Raw genomic sequence first — 15371 nt, 5'->3', positions numbered from 1 at the left:
AATGAGATTCTTTTTCTAAATTATTAATTTCATTTTCTAAATTGTCCATTTGATGTGAGGCATATTTTAAAGAGTCTAAATTTATTTTGCTTAAGGAAATAGGAGATAAATGTGGTAAACTTTTATTAAATATGTCCTTCTTACAACAATCGTCCTCGGTAATATCAAAACTTATATCTAAAGGAGATTTAATAATAAAAGAATAAGAATTGGTTGGCAACAATTGCACAGTCTTCGAATAGCCGACACAATCAGCTGTTAATTTAACAATACCAGTACCCTGGATAGAAAAATCATTAATTTCATCATCACAACGAATAGTTAATTTATTTGGTTTTGACTGTACAAAAATCCATTTATTATTTTGTAACTTTTGCCATATATCGATATTACCGTATAAAATTTTAGAACTACATTCAGAGGGCAACGAAAGTGTGACCTCGGTTAAGATTTTTGATTCACAATTTGGATTACTAACACAAGAGTAAATATTGAACAATTCACAAATAGAATAATTACTAGTTATTAATTTACAATCATTTATGGAGCTCAGCATAGCATAATGCAGTCTGTCGTCGCTCAAGGCGATATATGAGTCAGAGGGTTGAATTAACGCGAAAGTATTATGAACATCATCGTGAGGAGTTGGCAAAGGAATATTTTTATACACCATAAATTTTTCAGGTGTGACTAAAGGAATTTGTAAAATAAAAATTATTTTATTATTTAAGAAATAGGAACTAAGTTTAGAAATATCGATTAAAGTATGAATATTCTCTATACTAAGAGAGATTGGAAACTCCATTTTTTTACTTATTTGATTACTATGCTTAATCAACTCATTATAGAGACTTATGGGACTAATTACACTAGGATGTAAAACATTCACTTTAGAAAATAAGATAGAATTTAAGGTAGTGTCAAGTAAATTTGAAATAGTAAGCAAAGAACCTTCGATAATATTAAGTATATTATTTAATTTAGAATTGTACAATAATAGATTATCTGTATCCGTAATTTTAGAAAGAATATTATTCATATTATTAATTTGCGTATTTAATTTCATTTCATTTTGATTGAGCTTGTAAATCGTATTATTAAAATTATTAAGTAATTGTAGAATTTATAACGTACATTTTTACGCATTAAATAAAACACTTTATATTCGCTTTTCGCGATAACGGAATGATATTTGAATCCGCGTCGCTGCGGCAAAAGCTATGACAGCATAATATTCTAAATAGAAAGAGACGAAATATGTTTTTATAACATAGAGATAGAAAGCTAAGAAGTGGCAGGCTTAATTTCATTAGTATGATGTTTGACATTTTTGCGACCTATTTGTAGAGTCACATTATGTTTATTATGAACTTTAAGAATTTTATATGGGCCTTTCCATATCGGAGATAAGGCTTTTCTTAATCTATGATGATGTTTTAAATACACCATATCACCTGACTTATAAGAAACTTCGCGAGAATTAGAATCGTAATATTGTTTTGACCTTTCTTTACTACTGATAAGGTTCTGAATTGCTTTTTCGCGACTAAAGCGCATTCTATATTGTAAAGCACGAATATATTCATTATAAGTAGTATTATTATTACTCTCGTATAAAGAGCTAGGAATAGAAGGTTTATAGCCGAACAATAGTTCATGTGGCGTAAAATTAGTAGAAGAATGCGGCGTCGTATTATAAGCTAAGATAGCAGTAAATAAATAGCAATGCCAATCGTTTTGATTCTCATTGACAAAAGATTTTAAATATTCTTTTAAAGTTGCATGAGAGCGTTCTAGTGCGCCATTTGTTTGAGGATGATAAGGAGTAGTAAATAATGCTTTTACTTTTAAAATTTCAGTTAATTGTTTAAATAAATCAGACGTAAAGGGTGTACCTAAGTCTGTTAAAATAGTTTTAGGAAATCCGAATAGAGACATAAAATGAACAAGATTTCGAGCTATTTCGTCACTTGTCGACGAAACCATAGGATAAGCGCTAGTGAATTTAGTAAGATCATCTTGTAACGTTAAGATGAATTTAAAATTTTGGAAACCCGCGTCGGGCAGAGGGCCTACAATATCGAGAGCTAATCTCTCAAATGGCCTTGTAGAAGTAGAAGTTATCTCCATTGGAGCTTTATTAGATTTTCGTAAAGGTTTATTGATTTGGCAAAGTTTACATTTTTTAACATAATGCTCAATATCAGAGCGCATTCCTTTCCAGTAATAACTGGCTTTAATTCTTTTATACATTCTTTGAGAACCTGGATGACCCGCAATAGGTGAATCATGATTTTCCTTTAAAATTTTAGGAACTTCTACCGGAGTAGGATAAATTAATTGATTTTTGTAAATACAAATTTTAATATTAGTATTGTGAAAAATATAGGAAATCATATTATAAATTTTAGTATAAGATAACTTAGAAAATGGATCTGAAAAATCTGAAATAGCAAGATCCGTAATATTTTGACAATCGACTAAAATATTTCTTAATTTAATTAAGAGATTAAAAATATCTTTATAATGAGTTTCATCAAAATGATGAACTTTAGTAAAAAGGAAATAGTAATTTTTATCTTTAAAATTATAATGTTTAATTGTGAATGGCTCACGTTCAGAATTTAGTAATTCGTCAGCATTTTCTAGCTGCGATAAAATTTCTTCGCAATGCGGAATAGAATTGTCGAAATCTAGAGAAACTGGACACGCAATATTATTTAATTTAGATAAATGTAAACCTTGAGTACATTCTTCGATAATAGTATTAGAAATAGGAAGTTGATTAGTAAATTGACTTTTAAAGTATTTTTCATAGGTTAAATTATTTAAGTTATTTATATTAAGAGCATTGACCGGACACCTAGACAGAGCGTCGGCATTAGAATTGAGACGACCTTGTTTATAAACAATCTCGTAGTCATACTCCTCGAGTTTCAAGCGCCAGCGAATGAGTCTGCTACCTGGATCTTTTACATTAAATAGCCACACAAGTGGTCTATGATCCGTGACGATTTTGAATTTATTACCATATAAGTATGGTCTAAAAGTTTTGACGGCAAATAAAATTGCTAACAACTCCTTTTCAGTTGTAGAGTAATTGCCTTCAGGCTTATTTAAAGTTCGCGAGGCGTATGCTATAGGTTTGTCCTTGCCTATAGGACCTTGAGAAAGAATTGCGCCTACAGCATAATTACTAGCATCTGTAGTTACATTAAAAGGTTGAGAAAAATCGGGATACTGGAGAAGAGGAGCAGAAATTAATTTTTCTTTTAAAAATTCGAATGCTTGTTGCTGTTCCGCATTCCAGTGGAAAACAGCATCTTTTCTTAAGAGACACGTAAGAGGCTTAGTTAACTTAGCAAAATTGTCAATAAAACGGCGATAATAGCCTATTAGACCTAAGAAGGATTTAATATCTTTAGGATTTTTAGGAACTGGAAAATAGGAAACGGCCTTGACCTTATCAGGATTCGGAGTGACACCTTTATCGGTGATGATATGACCAAGATAAGCGACTTCATGTCGAAGAAATTCGCATTTATCTGGCTGAAGCTTTAAATTGCTTTGACGAAGTTTGTCGAAAATACGTTTTAATTTTTCAATGTGATCTTGTAAATTTTGGCTAAAAATAACGATATCATCAAGATAAATGAAGCAATCTAGACCTTGTAGGCCTGACAATACGGTATTCATTAACCGCTGGAACGTGGCTGGGGCATTTTTCAACCCAAAAGGCATTCTGGTGAACTCGTAATGTCCAGACATGCTTGAATTAGTACTAATTGTAAATCCCGTTTTTGGGGCGTCCTTAGGACTCATTTTAAGCTGATGAAAGCCACTTGCTAAGTCTAAGGTACTAAAATATTTTGAATGACCTAGTTGATCTAGGATGTCTGTGATAAGAGGCAGTGGATAAGACTCTGAAACAGTGGCGTCGTTAAGGCGACGATAGTCTATGACGATTCTCCACTTTTGTTTGCCAGAAGCGTCTATCTTTTTCGGGACTACCCAAACTGGGGCGCTCCAAGGCGAAGAAGAAGGCCTAATAATTTTCTGATCTAGCATTTTACGGATTTGGGAATCGACCTCTTCTTTGTGACACTCAGGAAAACGATAGGATTTAACATGGATAGGAGGAGTGTCACCGGTATTAATACTGTGTTCAAGGACACTTGTACAAGTTAAAGGCTCGCCATCTAAATGGAAAATATCAGTGTAAGACGAGACGCAGTTTAAGAGAGCTTTTCTCTCTTCATTATTTAAATGAGAACAGCGAATTAAATTTAAAACTTGACTTACGCGATTTGACTTGGAACTAGAAATAGAATTTATGCTTATACAATTTTTATAATTATTTAGACATTCATTTTCGAATGGTGTTAATTTTACGTGATAATCTTTAACTTCGATATCGGACTCAGTGGTATTTAAAATAGTAAGGTTCACTTTCCCATTAGGTTTGACCTTTACTATGCAATTAGCAACATAAACACCTTGACTTAAGGTATGATCTAGAACTAGAGCTTCATTGTTATGATAAAGCTCGGGCGAGAAATTTGATACAGTACACTCAATACAGGCTTCCGCACGAGCCGGAATGATATATGTTGGCTGAGTGTAAACAATAGGAATAGAGTGATTATTTATAGTCATAGATTTAGAAGAATAATCAATGTTAGATTTAAAGAAATTGCAAAAATCGCTACCGATAATACCATCATAATTGGCTAAATTTATGTCGTCATTTGTCACATGAAACTTGTAATTAAATTTTTCGAAAGATATAGAAAATTCTAGTTGAAAAGTTCCTAATGTCTCGACAGGATTTTCGGAACTGTTAATGCCTTTTAGCTTAACGATTTCATGTGAAAGATCTGGAATTTGTAATAGACAGGACCCTTTAATGATACTGATGGCTGATCCCGTATCAACTAGAAAACATAGCATACCCGATCCCGGTGCATGCTTACATTGCAAATAAGTATGTGGCAATGATACCTTTTTAGAATAATTATTAATTTCATATATAGATTTAGAAGAACTAGGATTTATGTTAGATTTAAGTGACTTATTAGAATTAGTATTTTGGACAATTTCGTCCTTAAAATTAATTTGACTCGGTTCATCTGACCGAGATGTAGATTTAGGATTATTTAAACTAGAATTAGTAGAAATTAATTTACTAGATTGAGACGATTGAGGCGATTGAGACGATTGAGACGAATTAGTATTAATTGAGTTAGAAAATGAGACATGTTTTGATTTATAATTATTTTTACACATTTGGCAATTATTTTGGCCATTAAAATTTAAATGACTCTGCTCTTTTGACAGAGATGTATTATTTATTTGACTCGACTCTTTTGATCGAGATGAAAATTTAGTAGGACCCAAATTTTGGGATGAATTACGACTCAACATTTTATTTTGTTGAGATGGACTCAGCATCTTGGGCTGAGATGTAAATTTAGAATTTGATTGACTCAACATGTTTTGTTGAGATGGACTCAGCATCTTTGGCTGAGATGTAAATTTAGAAAAATTAGAAGATTTAGTATGACTCAACGTTTTTCGTTGAGGTGGACTCAGTAACCTTGACTGAGATGGACTCAGCATCTGTGGCTGAGATGTAGAATTATGAAAATTATAAGATTTAGAATTATGACTCAACGTTTTTCGTTGAGGTGGACTCAGTAACTTTGACTGAGATGGACTCAGCATCTGTGGCTGAGATGAAGATTTAGAAAAATTAGATGATATAGAATGACTCAACACTTTTCGTTGTTGAGATGGACTCAGTAGCTTTGACTGAGATGGACTCAGCATCTGTGGCTGAGATGAAGAATTAGGAAAATTAGAATAAGATTTAGAATATATTATCGTGTCCTTATGATTAACGTTGGATTTTGGCAGACACGGAACCAAAATCCTTTTTAATTTAAATCATCGTGCTTGGATTGAGTCTGATGATCATTATGAACATTATATTCAAAGTCACATGTATGTGAAGGAATATGACCGTCGTCACGTTGCGCGTTGCCAGCGTTTACGCGGCGTTTCATATTAAATTGCCGCTTACGACATTCCATGATCGTGTGACCGACGTTTTTACAATAATTACACGATTTAGCATTAAAATTTGAATTATTATTGAACATAGAAATTGAATTATTTTTAGGAATAGAATTAGTATTGAAATTAGAATTTGAATTAAAATTACGTTGAGGATTTACGTGATAAGATTTTTGAAAAACAGTCTTTTTATTTTTAAAACATTCAGAAGAGCCATGTCCGGATTTATTACAGATAGAGCACTGTTTTTGAGCCCTAGTGCTATTTTTAGATAAGTTAAATAATTTCTCCTCATCAGTGGCATATTGAATTGCATCACTGAGGGTTTTAGGATTTTTACACCTAACAATAATAGAAATAGAAGAATTTAAGCCCAATAAAAATGTATTTAAAGCGAGTTCTTCCATAGCCGCAATTCGACCGGGAAGTTCACTTTCGTCTACGCAACTATAATGAATATTAGATTGAATTCGAGTTAAAATTTGTTCAATTCTTAGTGAATATTTTATGACATCCTCATTGGACATTTGCTTACAATTTTGGAGATCAGATAATAAATGAGTTGCGTGTTTCTTTTCGCCGAAAGTTGAGCGTAAAAATAATTTTAATTCCGCCCAATTTGAAAAACTTTTTAAACTACAGGCGACTTGTGCCTTGCCTTCTAATTGAGAAATAATAAATTTACATAAAATTAATTGTTGTTCTGGGCTAGCTAGTAACATAGCATTTTCACAGTTTGTGAGAAATGCAGGAAGTGACTCTCTGTCACCAGAATAAGGTTTAATAAATTTAGTTAAAAATGAAAGCGTTAATTTTTCGGACATATTTTTGTCTTTAGATGACTCTCCTTTGACTGACATTATGAATTATGTTATGCTGAACTTGTATAAAAATTTGAAATATATTAAGATTTAGAAATTAAAAATAGAATAAACTAGGATTTAGAATTATTTTAGATTTAAGAGTTTGTAAATTTTAGATTTAGAATTCACTTCACGATTTAGAACACTTTATAGATTTAGCACTTTTGATTTAGCACGATTTCTTGAATTTAGTAGAAACAGAGGATTTAGAAAAACTAGAAAACACTCACAGGAACACGACGAAAACCTGCATGCCGTGGAGACTGGAGTGGAGCCGGAGTCGCGTGCAGAGGCTACGCTTTACCCGGAGCTGGGGGCCGATGATGTGGCCCTGGCGAGTTAGACTGGAGCGGCTCAGACAGCACAGCACCGCTGTTGAAACTGCTGGGGCAGACCGAAGTCCTCGTGGGGTTGTAGCTGGAGCGGGCTCAGGCTAGGGCCTGAGGCTGACCGTCGTCCGAGTGTGTGAACCGGTTGGAGCAGGCTCGCGCAGAGGTGCGGAGGCTTACTGTCGTCCAAAAACGTGGTGCGGGCTCGCGCCTTCGGTGGCGGAGTCTTACCGTCGACCAAAAAACTTTAAAACACGGGTGCCACGGGTTCGTGATCCCTGGTCTAATTTTTCTAGACTTTTTACGGGATCAAATTACATCCCACTTCTGACACCAATTTGTTTTGCAGCACCCTCTAAGTCAGTTTTTAAAAAAAACCCAAAAGTTCACCCTAAACTAATTTATTAACTCAAAATTAAATTAGTTACATTTAAGCTATGACTTCCCACACGTTACTTGCCCGGCTTCCAGAATCTAACTGCACGATAAATTGAAGTAGAATGAGTACTAAACGAAAACTGCAACGCAAACGGAAAAATATCGAGGAATAATAGAAATGCTTATTAAACGGAATGTACTAACTAACTAGGGATGTAACAGACCGTTTAGTGCCACAAACGTAGTGATTATATTCTCTTTGAGTGCCACGCGCGTAGTTGTATAGCTCATACTGCATTTATACATTCGCGTTCGCTATTCGCCTCGTCATTCGACGTTGATTCGAAGAAACATTCGTATACGAATGCTGTCGCGAACTTTGTCGCGAACTACCGTTCACACATTCGTGGGGTGATTCATTTTGATATTCGCACACGAACATGGAGGACGTGTTCATATTATGATAGCAATGTTGAATGAAAAATATGAAATTTATTATAGCGATATTTTGGGTTCCAAATGAGCTCTTCCTTTTTGTAAAATTCTAGGAATTCTAAAATTCGCCTTTCACTCCACTCCATTTTTATTACATAATAATAATAATACTTAAATATACTAATAATAATATTTATTAAAAACCAAAATATATTTCCTTATTATATTAGCCAAACTGCATAGTAGTTTGTCGGCGGGCTACGCGCTCATAAATATTACTAAGAAACTAATAAATATAATACTTATTATACTTTAAAAACAAAATATAATCTTAAATTATGACTTATAAGTTTACACAATGATAACTAACAACGAGTGTAATAACTAATAACATTGTACTAACGTTATAATAATAATAACATGATAACATAATATATAGAATATATAAATAATATAAGCCTATTTTTATATAGAATATAAAAATAGGCTTATTTTCAGTACAGTGTACTTAAGTCAAATATGTATGTTCAGCTTTGTACACGTCCTGTAGGATCGGACGCTAGCTGTCAACTGAATGCAGGCGAATGTGTAAACAGTAAGTTCGTATTCGCTATTCGTGCCCTTTGATTCGCGCCCGAAAAACCGCTCGCAACGCGAATGCCACGAATAGCGAGGCGAAGTGCGAGGCGAATAGCGAGCGCACTGTTTACACATTCGTGTTCGCCATTCGCCTCGTGATTCGCCTCGCTATTCGTGCGAATGTATAAATGCGGTATAACACGTAATTATTTTGTTTGTCACGGCCCCCCCGGCCCCCGCGCTTTAATTAGTGTCTGTTACAATGTAACCTAACCACGATCGAGTGTTATGAAATGTGGAGGTGCTACATTTTGAGTGGCGAAAGTTTACGCGGAACCCAGAGACTGTACGAGCAAGAAAGCCTTCCTCGTCTTCGTAACAGCTGATTGATGATTCTCGAATGCAGCAGCTGTACCCTGAATCTGTATCGCGAAACAATCAAAGACTCGGATCGGACAGTTCGCACTTCGCAACATCTGCACACGCCTAGCCAGCCTCGAAGACATGCCTCTGACGAGGTTAAAAGTGACAAAGTTGTGCTTAACAAACTTTTAAAGTCTTAAAGACAATGTGCAAAACGCGCTAGATTCTGCTTAGATCAAAACGGATTGCAGTTTGAACTATGTTAAGTGTAGACGAGATGGAAGTAAATAAGATTTAGAGGTGGGTTATTTTGATTTTTAATTAGTTTCTACTGTGTACATAAGTTAATTGAATTTTTCAAATACGCCTAAATGCAAAGGATGTGGATTTAGATTTATTATAAATTTCTAAAGTGCTTATTTTTCGTAATTAGAAAGTTATAATTTTCCATTCTATTGATGTGTACCAATTAATTTTATGTTAAACATACCTGTCTACGTCCTTTACATTTGACGGTCCTAAGTCCGTCAAAGTATGAAGAGAAAATACGCAACTTATGATAATAAAAAGGATGCAGTGACGGATTAATCAAATTAAGCAATTGCCTAGGGCATCACGTCTGTGGGGGCACCAGAAGAGTAAAGGTTCAAAGACCGATTCGGATACGGATCGAGTCGGTCGAGATACGGATAGGGGGGCCCACATGCATGGATTGCTTAGGGCATCAAGTAGTCTTAATCCGTCACTGCAAGAATGTCAATAGACGAGCGGGGCGGGGCCGGGCCGCGCATGTGTCCATATTTTGTGGTGTTTGGTAGGCTAACTTTCGGATGCTATTCCTCAAAATTTTAGTACTGAGTGATTATAAAAGAAAAAATACGTGTATTTTTATTTTTAACAAGGATCAATATATCCAAATTTGGCAGGAAGGTTAAATTGCACCCTGTAGATGAATGGATGATGTATGATCGAATGTGAATTTGTATGAGTATGGTTCTGTATGTTTTGTTAACGCCTTCGTGGTCCAGTGGTTAAGAACGTGGCTCTTGACTCGGAGGTCGTGGGCTCGATTCCCGCGTTGGAAACATGTTATGTCCAAGTTTGGTTAGGACAATGCAGGTTGATCACCTGATTGTCTGACAAGTTATATGATCCATGCGTCGGATGGGCATGTAAAGTCGGTCCTGCGCCTGATCTCTCGCCAGTCGTGTTGGTCTTCCGTCCCAGTGGGTTGTGAAAGTAAAGGAATAGAGAGTGCTCTTGTGTAATGCGCACACACTTGGGCACTATAAAATTACTCCTGCGTAGCTGGACTGGTTTCAATGAAACCGGCCACCGTCAGCGAAACAGGTGTGGGGGGTATTATTATTATGTTTTGGGGGGTTTAAGGCCTAGTCCAGGAAGCGCGATTGAGCGAGAAATACTAGTAATAAATATAATTTATTTTAGGGTCAGTTTAGACTTAAGACGTTTGATGCATTCAAAATTGAAACAGGCAGCCCGACACCGCGGCCACCAAGTCTCGAAATTCAATGTGTATCGTCTTGCGTAGTAAATAAAGTTCAGTTTCGAATGAACATATAAAACGCCTTCTGACGTTGCAATGTGAACTGACCCTTACCAGCAAATTCTCCCTGGAAATCACGTTTGCGTTTAAACTTTAAATATCCGTGAAAATTACTTGCTATTTTTAATAATTTCTAATTTTTACAACAACGTAGTAAATAGAAGTTAGAAATATAATTATACGGAACCATAAAACTGCAGAGTTAATCACAATAATTCTGTTACCGCCGAGAAATAATATCGCAAATATAGAGTGGACACGGTCATAAGCGGAGCGTTTTATAATATTTGTTGTTGCCGAATAATAAAAACTAAGGAATCGTAACTCCCATACTATTACCGTTTTAAATTTGGTTCCTTTTGATCTGTCATGGAACGTCAGCCTAGCACCGCTCAAGGTCACCTAAATATTGCAAATGTATTGAAATGTGTACCTAAGGTACACTTTCTTGACAAGTATTGTGGAGCATGTTTTTTGACGGAGTTACTTTTCCTTAGTTTTTATTATTCGTAGGTTGTTGCCTATTTCCGATCAAGAATCCGTTTTATTTTTTATTCAATTTGTTAAAAATGAAAGATTCAGAAATTTTAAAATACCTCATTATTTATGTAGGTATATTTACTTAAAGGGCACTTTTGAAAACAATATCTGCCTGTAATTTTCTAGTGGCTTTTCTAACGCATCCGTCCTTGAATACTGCAGGCGTAGAGTGAATATTTTATTTATAATAAAATACGAGTAGAATTGTTATAACCTTAAATAACATTCTTGTTTTGTCTTAAAATAATGTATGTGTCTAATGTGGGTCTAATGCTAAGTACCTACATACGGTTTTGCTCGATCGATCGAGCAAACACGTCGAGCAAAACCCGCGGCTTGGGCTTTCGTCCACATATGCAGCATTACTCTATCGAGTAAGCTCGCCGTTCAGTATTCACCAAACCGTTCGAGCCAAAAGATGTCTGTTCAATTAGGGATAAGGTCGACTTGCGCCACTCGAAGTCACGTCCAGTGAGTTAAGCTGGACGGCTCGCGTCGAGTAAGTTCGAAGGAAACATCGAGCCGGCTCGATGCGAGCCTTCGAGCTGTAAGTTTTGCGGTCCACACGGTGGTTTTGGCTCGATTTGGAGTAAAACTATCGAGCAAAACCGTATATGAATACTTAGCATTAGAATCAGCTGTCTATTTTCCATTCTCGAAATAAATATTATGTAACTAAAAGGTGTGTATTTGGCTACAAAGATATTTCCTATATAATTAACGCAATCGAATTTTTTGTTTGTGATCGGCGTCATGCCGATATTAAACAATGTCTTCTTATAACATCATATTTTCAAATATAAACTGTAGATTTTATACGCCGCTTATAAAAAGAATACGCTTTCCGCTCCGCTCCTGTGTGGACACAGGCCATTCTAGTTTTAATTTATATCCACCTCATTGTGGGATGGCGAACGTGTATACATAATATGTGACCGGTCAGACATAACATAACAACATAGTACTACATAATATAAAATATTGTATTCTAATTTCTATGTCAACCGGTACTATGTGGGTGTATTCGTAGGTGTATTCCTTATTATGGTGTTCTAAGTTGGTCGCAACTTGGTTTATGGCGCGGTAAAAGAGTGAGCACAATGAGACGGACCGTGCCGGGGCGCATCGCAAAAATCCGCCTCCATACAATTTGTATGGAAGCGGATGCGCGTATCGGACACTGTGCCGGGGCGCATCGGCGCGGATTTTTGCTCGGCGGATTTCCGTCAATGCGACACGGCCCGACAAGACCCGCTGCGCCCCGACAAGACCCGCTGCGCCCCGGTAAGACCCGCTGCGCCCCGGCAACAGTGTGCTATAGCAAGCGGCGCGCGGATGTGATGCGATGCGGCCCGGCAAGCTGCGGCTCAAAATCCGTCAATGCGTTGCGCGCCGACCCGCACTGGCACGCCCCGGCACAGTGAGCGTTAAAATTCGTCAATGCGATGCGACCCGACCCGGCAATAGTGTGCTATAGCGCATTTGGCGCTGCGCTGCGCCCCGACCCGCCCTGGCACGCGCCGACAAAGTGTGCGTGAACCTTAATCGTACATTTTCAACCGACTTCAAAGAAAAGAGGAGGTATTCAACGAAATGTAGGAAATCTGACATCACTCTGACACGCCGTTTTACAAATTCCCCGCATTTTTTATTTCCAGTTTCGGCATTATTAAAGAAGCTATTTTGGCTAAGTACCCAGTTGTTTCGATTAACGAAACCGATTACTGAGAAACGGCATATAAATGCCCCAATTTGTTTCAATGGCCCCACTCAGGCACCTCAGAACACCGCCTATAATTAGTGTATATTAAATAACTTTTGTAATTTTAATTAATTTTGCACAGAGGGGTAACCGTTTGCACTTGGCCAAACAGTGGGGCTCGGATGTGTAATGCTAGATAAACAATAAATAATCTTTTTTTTTTTTTATTAAATAAGTGGGCAAACGAGCAAACGGGTCACCTGATGGAAAGCAACTTCCGTCGCCCATGGACACTCGCAGCATCAGGAGAGCTGCAGGTGCGTTGCCGACCTTTCAAGAGGGAATAGGGTAATAGGGGAGGGTAGGGATGGGAAGGGAAGAGAATAGGGGAGGGTAGGGAAGGGATAGGGGATTGGGCCTCCGGTAAACTCACTCACTCGACGAAACACAGCGCAAGCGCTGTTTCACGCCGGTTTTCTGTGAGAACATGGTATTTCTCCGGTCGAGCCGGCCCATTTGTGCCGAAGCATGGCTCTCCCACATATGTACCGAAAGTGGTAACGTATAATGGTTAGCACTTTCGGTGACGGTGGCCCGGTTTCATTGAAACCCAGCTAACTAGGCAGTTCTATCTTTAAGCCACGACCTAGGATAAGAACCACACCCTAAACCACTAGACCACGGAGGCGTAAAACATACACCACTTGCAAAAAATCCATATTATTATGATAAACTCGGGACTCAAAGTATCTCCATGCCAAATTTCAGCAAAATCGGTTCAGTGGTTTGGGCGTGAAGAGATAACAGACAGACAGACACACTTTCGCATATATAATGTGGATTTCCTGATGCTCTTTAATTGAGACATTATTGAGGTGGGTTGCACCAATTTACTTTAACTATAACTTTAACCATAATAACAAAATGTCAAATGAACTGTCAAATCCATAGTAAAAGTCCTTAATAGACGCCATATTTGATGATAACCTTAAGGTTATTATTTATATACCTTAACTATATCTACTCTTGCCTCTGGTGCAACCCATCCTTAATATTTTTTTTTATTATTTGTTGCAAACAACATAGTTATTACTTACAAAACTACATAACGCTTTGCGAATTTAAAGTCACCATCCAATCCGGGAGTTGACAGTATGTTTAAAATTTTAAAATAATTATTAAATTTTATAGATTTATTGATAAAAAGTCTTTAACAATACAAATAACGAAAAAATAATTATTGATTTATTTTATTTTACATTGAAAAAAAATTGGATTTATTAACTGTAAATCACGTGATTGGAAACGCCAATCTGAAGCAGTGATGTCATCGTTCAGTGTACCAAACAAAATTGACAATTGTTAGGTTAAACACTTACTCACTTTTGCTCTGTCTACGCTTGTTTCGTTTCATGAACGATGACGTCACACGTGATCACGTTTTTGTGACATATTTTGAATTTCAGTATTTAAAATAATTTTTAACTCATTCTAGGGCATAATAATGAATAAAATATTAATTTACAGATATTATTGTAAACAACTGAAGCGCTTAAAACTTTTTTTAAAAAGTTGTCAACTCCCCATTACCATATTTCCAACATTTGCAATATCCATTTATTCAACATCAACGCGTCAACAATCGTCCAAATTAAAAGGATCCTCACAATTCATGACGCTGGGCGGATCCCGCCCAATGTTTTTTAATTTCCGCCCTACAGAATTCGCCAACTTTAAGTTTGATAAGCTCTCCCAAGGGGTTTTCAATTTCAGATAACCATCTCTGAAGGTGTTGATTCGGGTGAATTAATAGAAATAGCCCATTGGCTGTTTTGCGTGGTTTTAACCATAGCTGGGCACCGTTAATCAAATAGTTAACTTCTTTAATCGTTAATCCGTTAAAACGTTAAAGCGTTGCATTTCGGATGAATTAACGCAAGTTAACGTTAATCGTTAATCCGTTAATATATATTATAACTTTAAATATCATTGCGTTGGTGTACATACAAAACCTGCTGGTTTAGGTTCTAGAAGTAAACAGGATAGGGACAAAGCAAAATACTTCTTTAATTATTGTATTCTAATTTCTACCTAACTAAATTACACTGCACTCTTCTTTATCAACCTGCAAATGATCACTGACAGTAATTTATAATAACAATAATAAACAAATCACTCTTCACTCTATAAGCACCGGCGCTCTTCTCACTCGCTCGCGCCTGAAAATGTATCTAGTATTGTTTTGTTTCACTCGCTGCTCCCGTGCCGCGGCGCCGCACTGCCCGGCACTTGTCGTTTCCTAACTGTCTGAACCAGTTTTTCGCGCCGCGCCGCGTTGCCGTGCGGTAAATAGTAGGGATTGGATTAACGATTAACGGACTTCAGCATATTAATAACGGAAGTTAACGAGTCCGTTAATATTTTTAAAGTTAACTTAAAAGTTAATCCGTTAATCAAAATGTTAACTTTGTTAATTAACGGATTAACGAGTTAATGCCCAGCTATGGTTAATGCCCAGTTTGGAAATGGTAGTGATTTTG

Source organism: Aricia agestis, chromosome 21, assembly GCF_905147365.1.
Source record: "Aricia agestis chromosome 21, ilAriAges1.1, whole genome shotgun sequence".
NCBI lineage: Eukaryota > Metazoa > Arthropoda > Insecta > Lepidoptera > Lycaenidae > Aricia > Aricia agestis.
The sequence above is the reverse complement of the archived record's forward strand: the minus strand, read 5'-3'. Positions refer to the sequence as shown.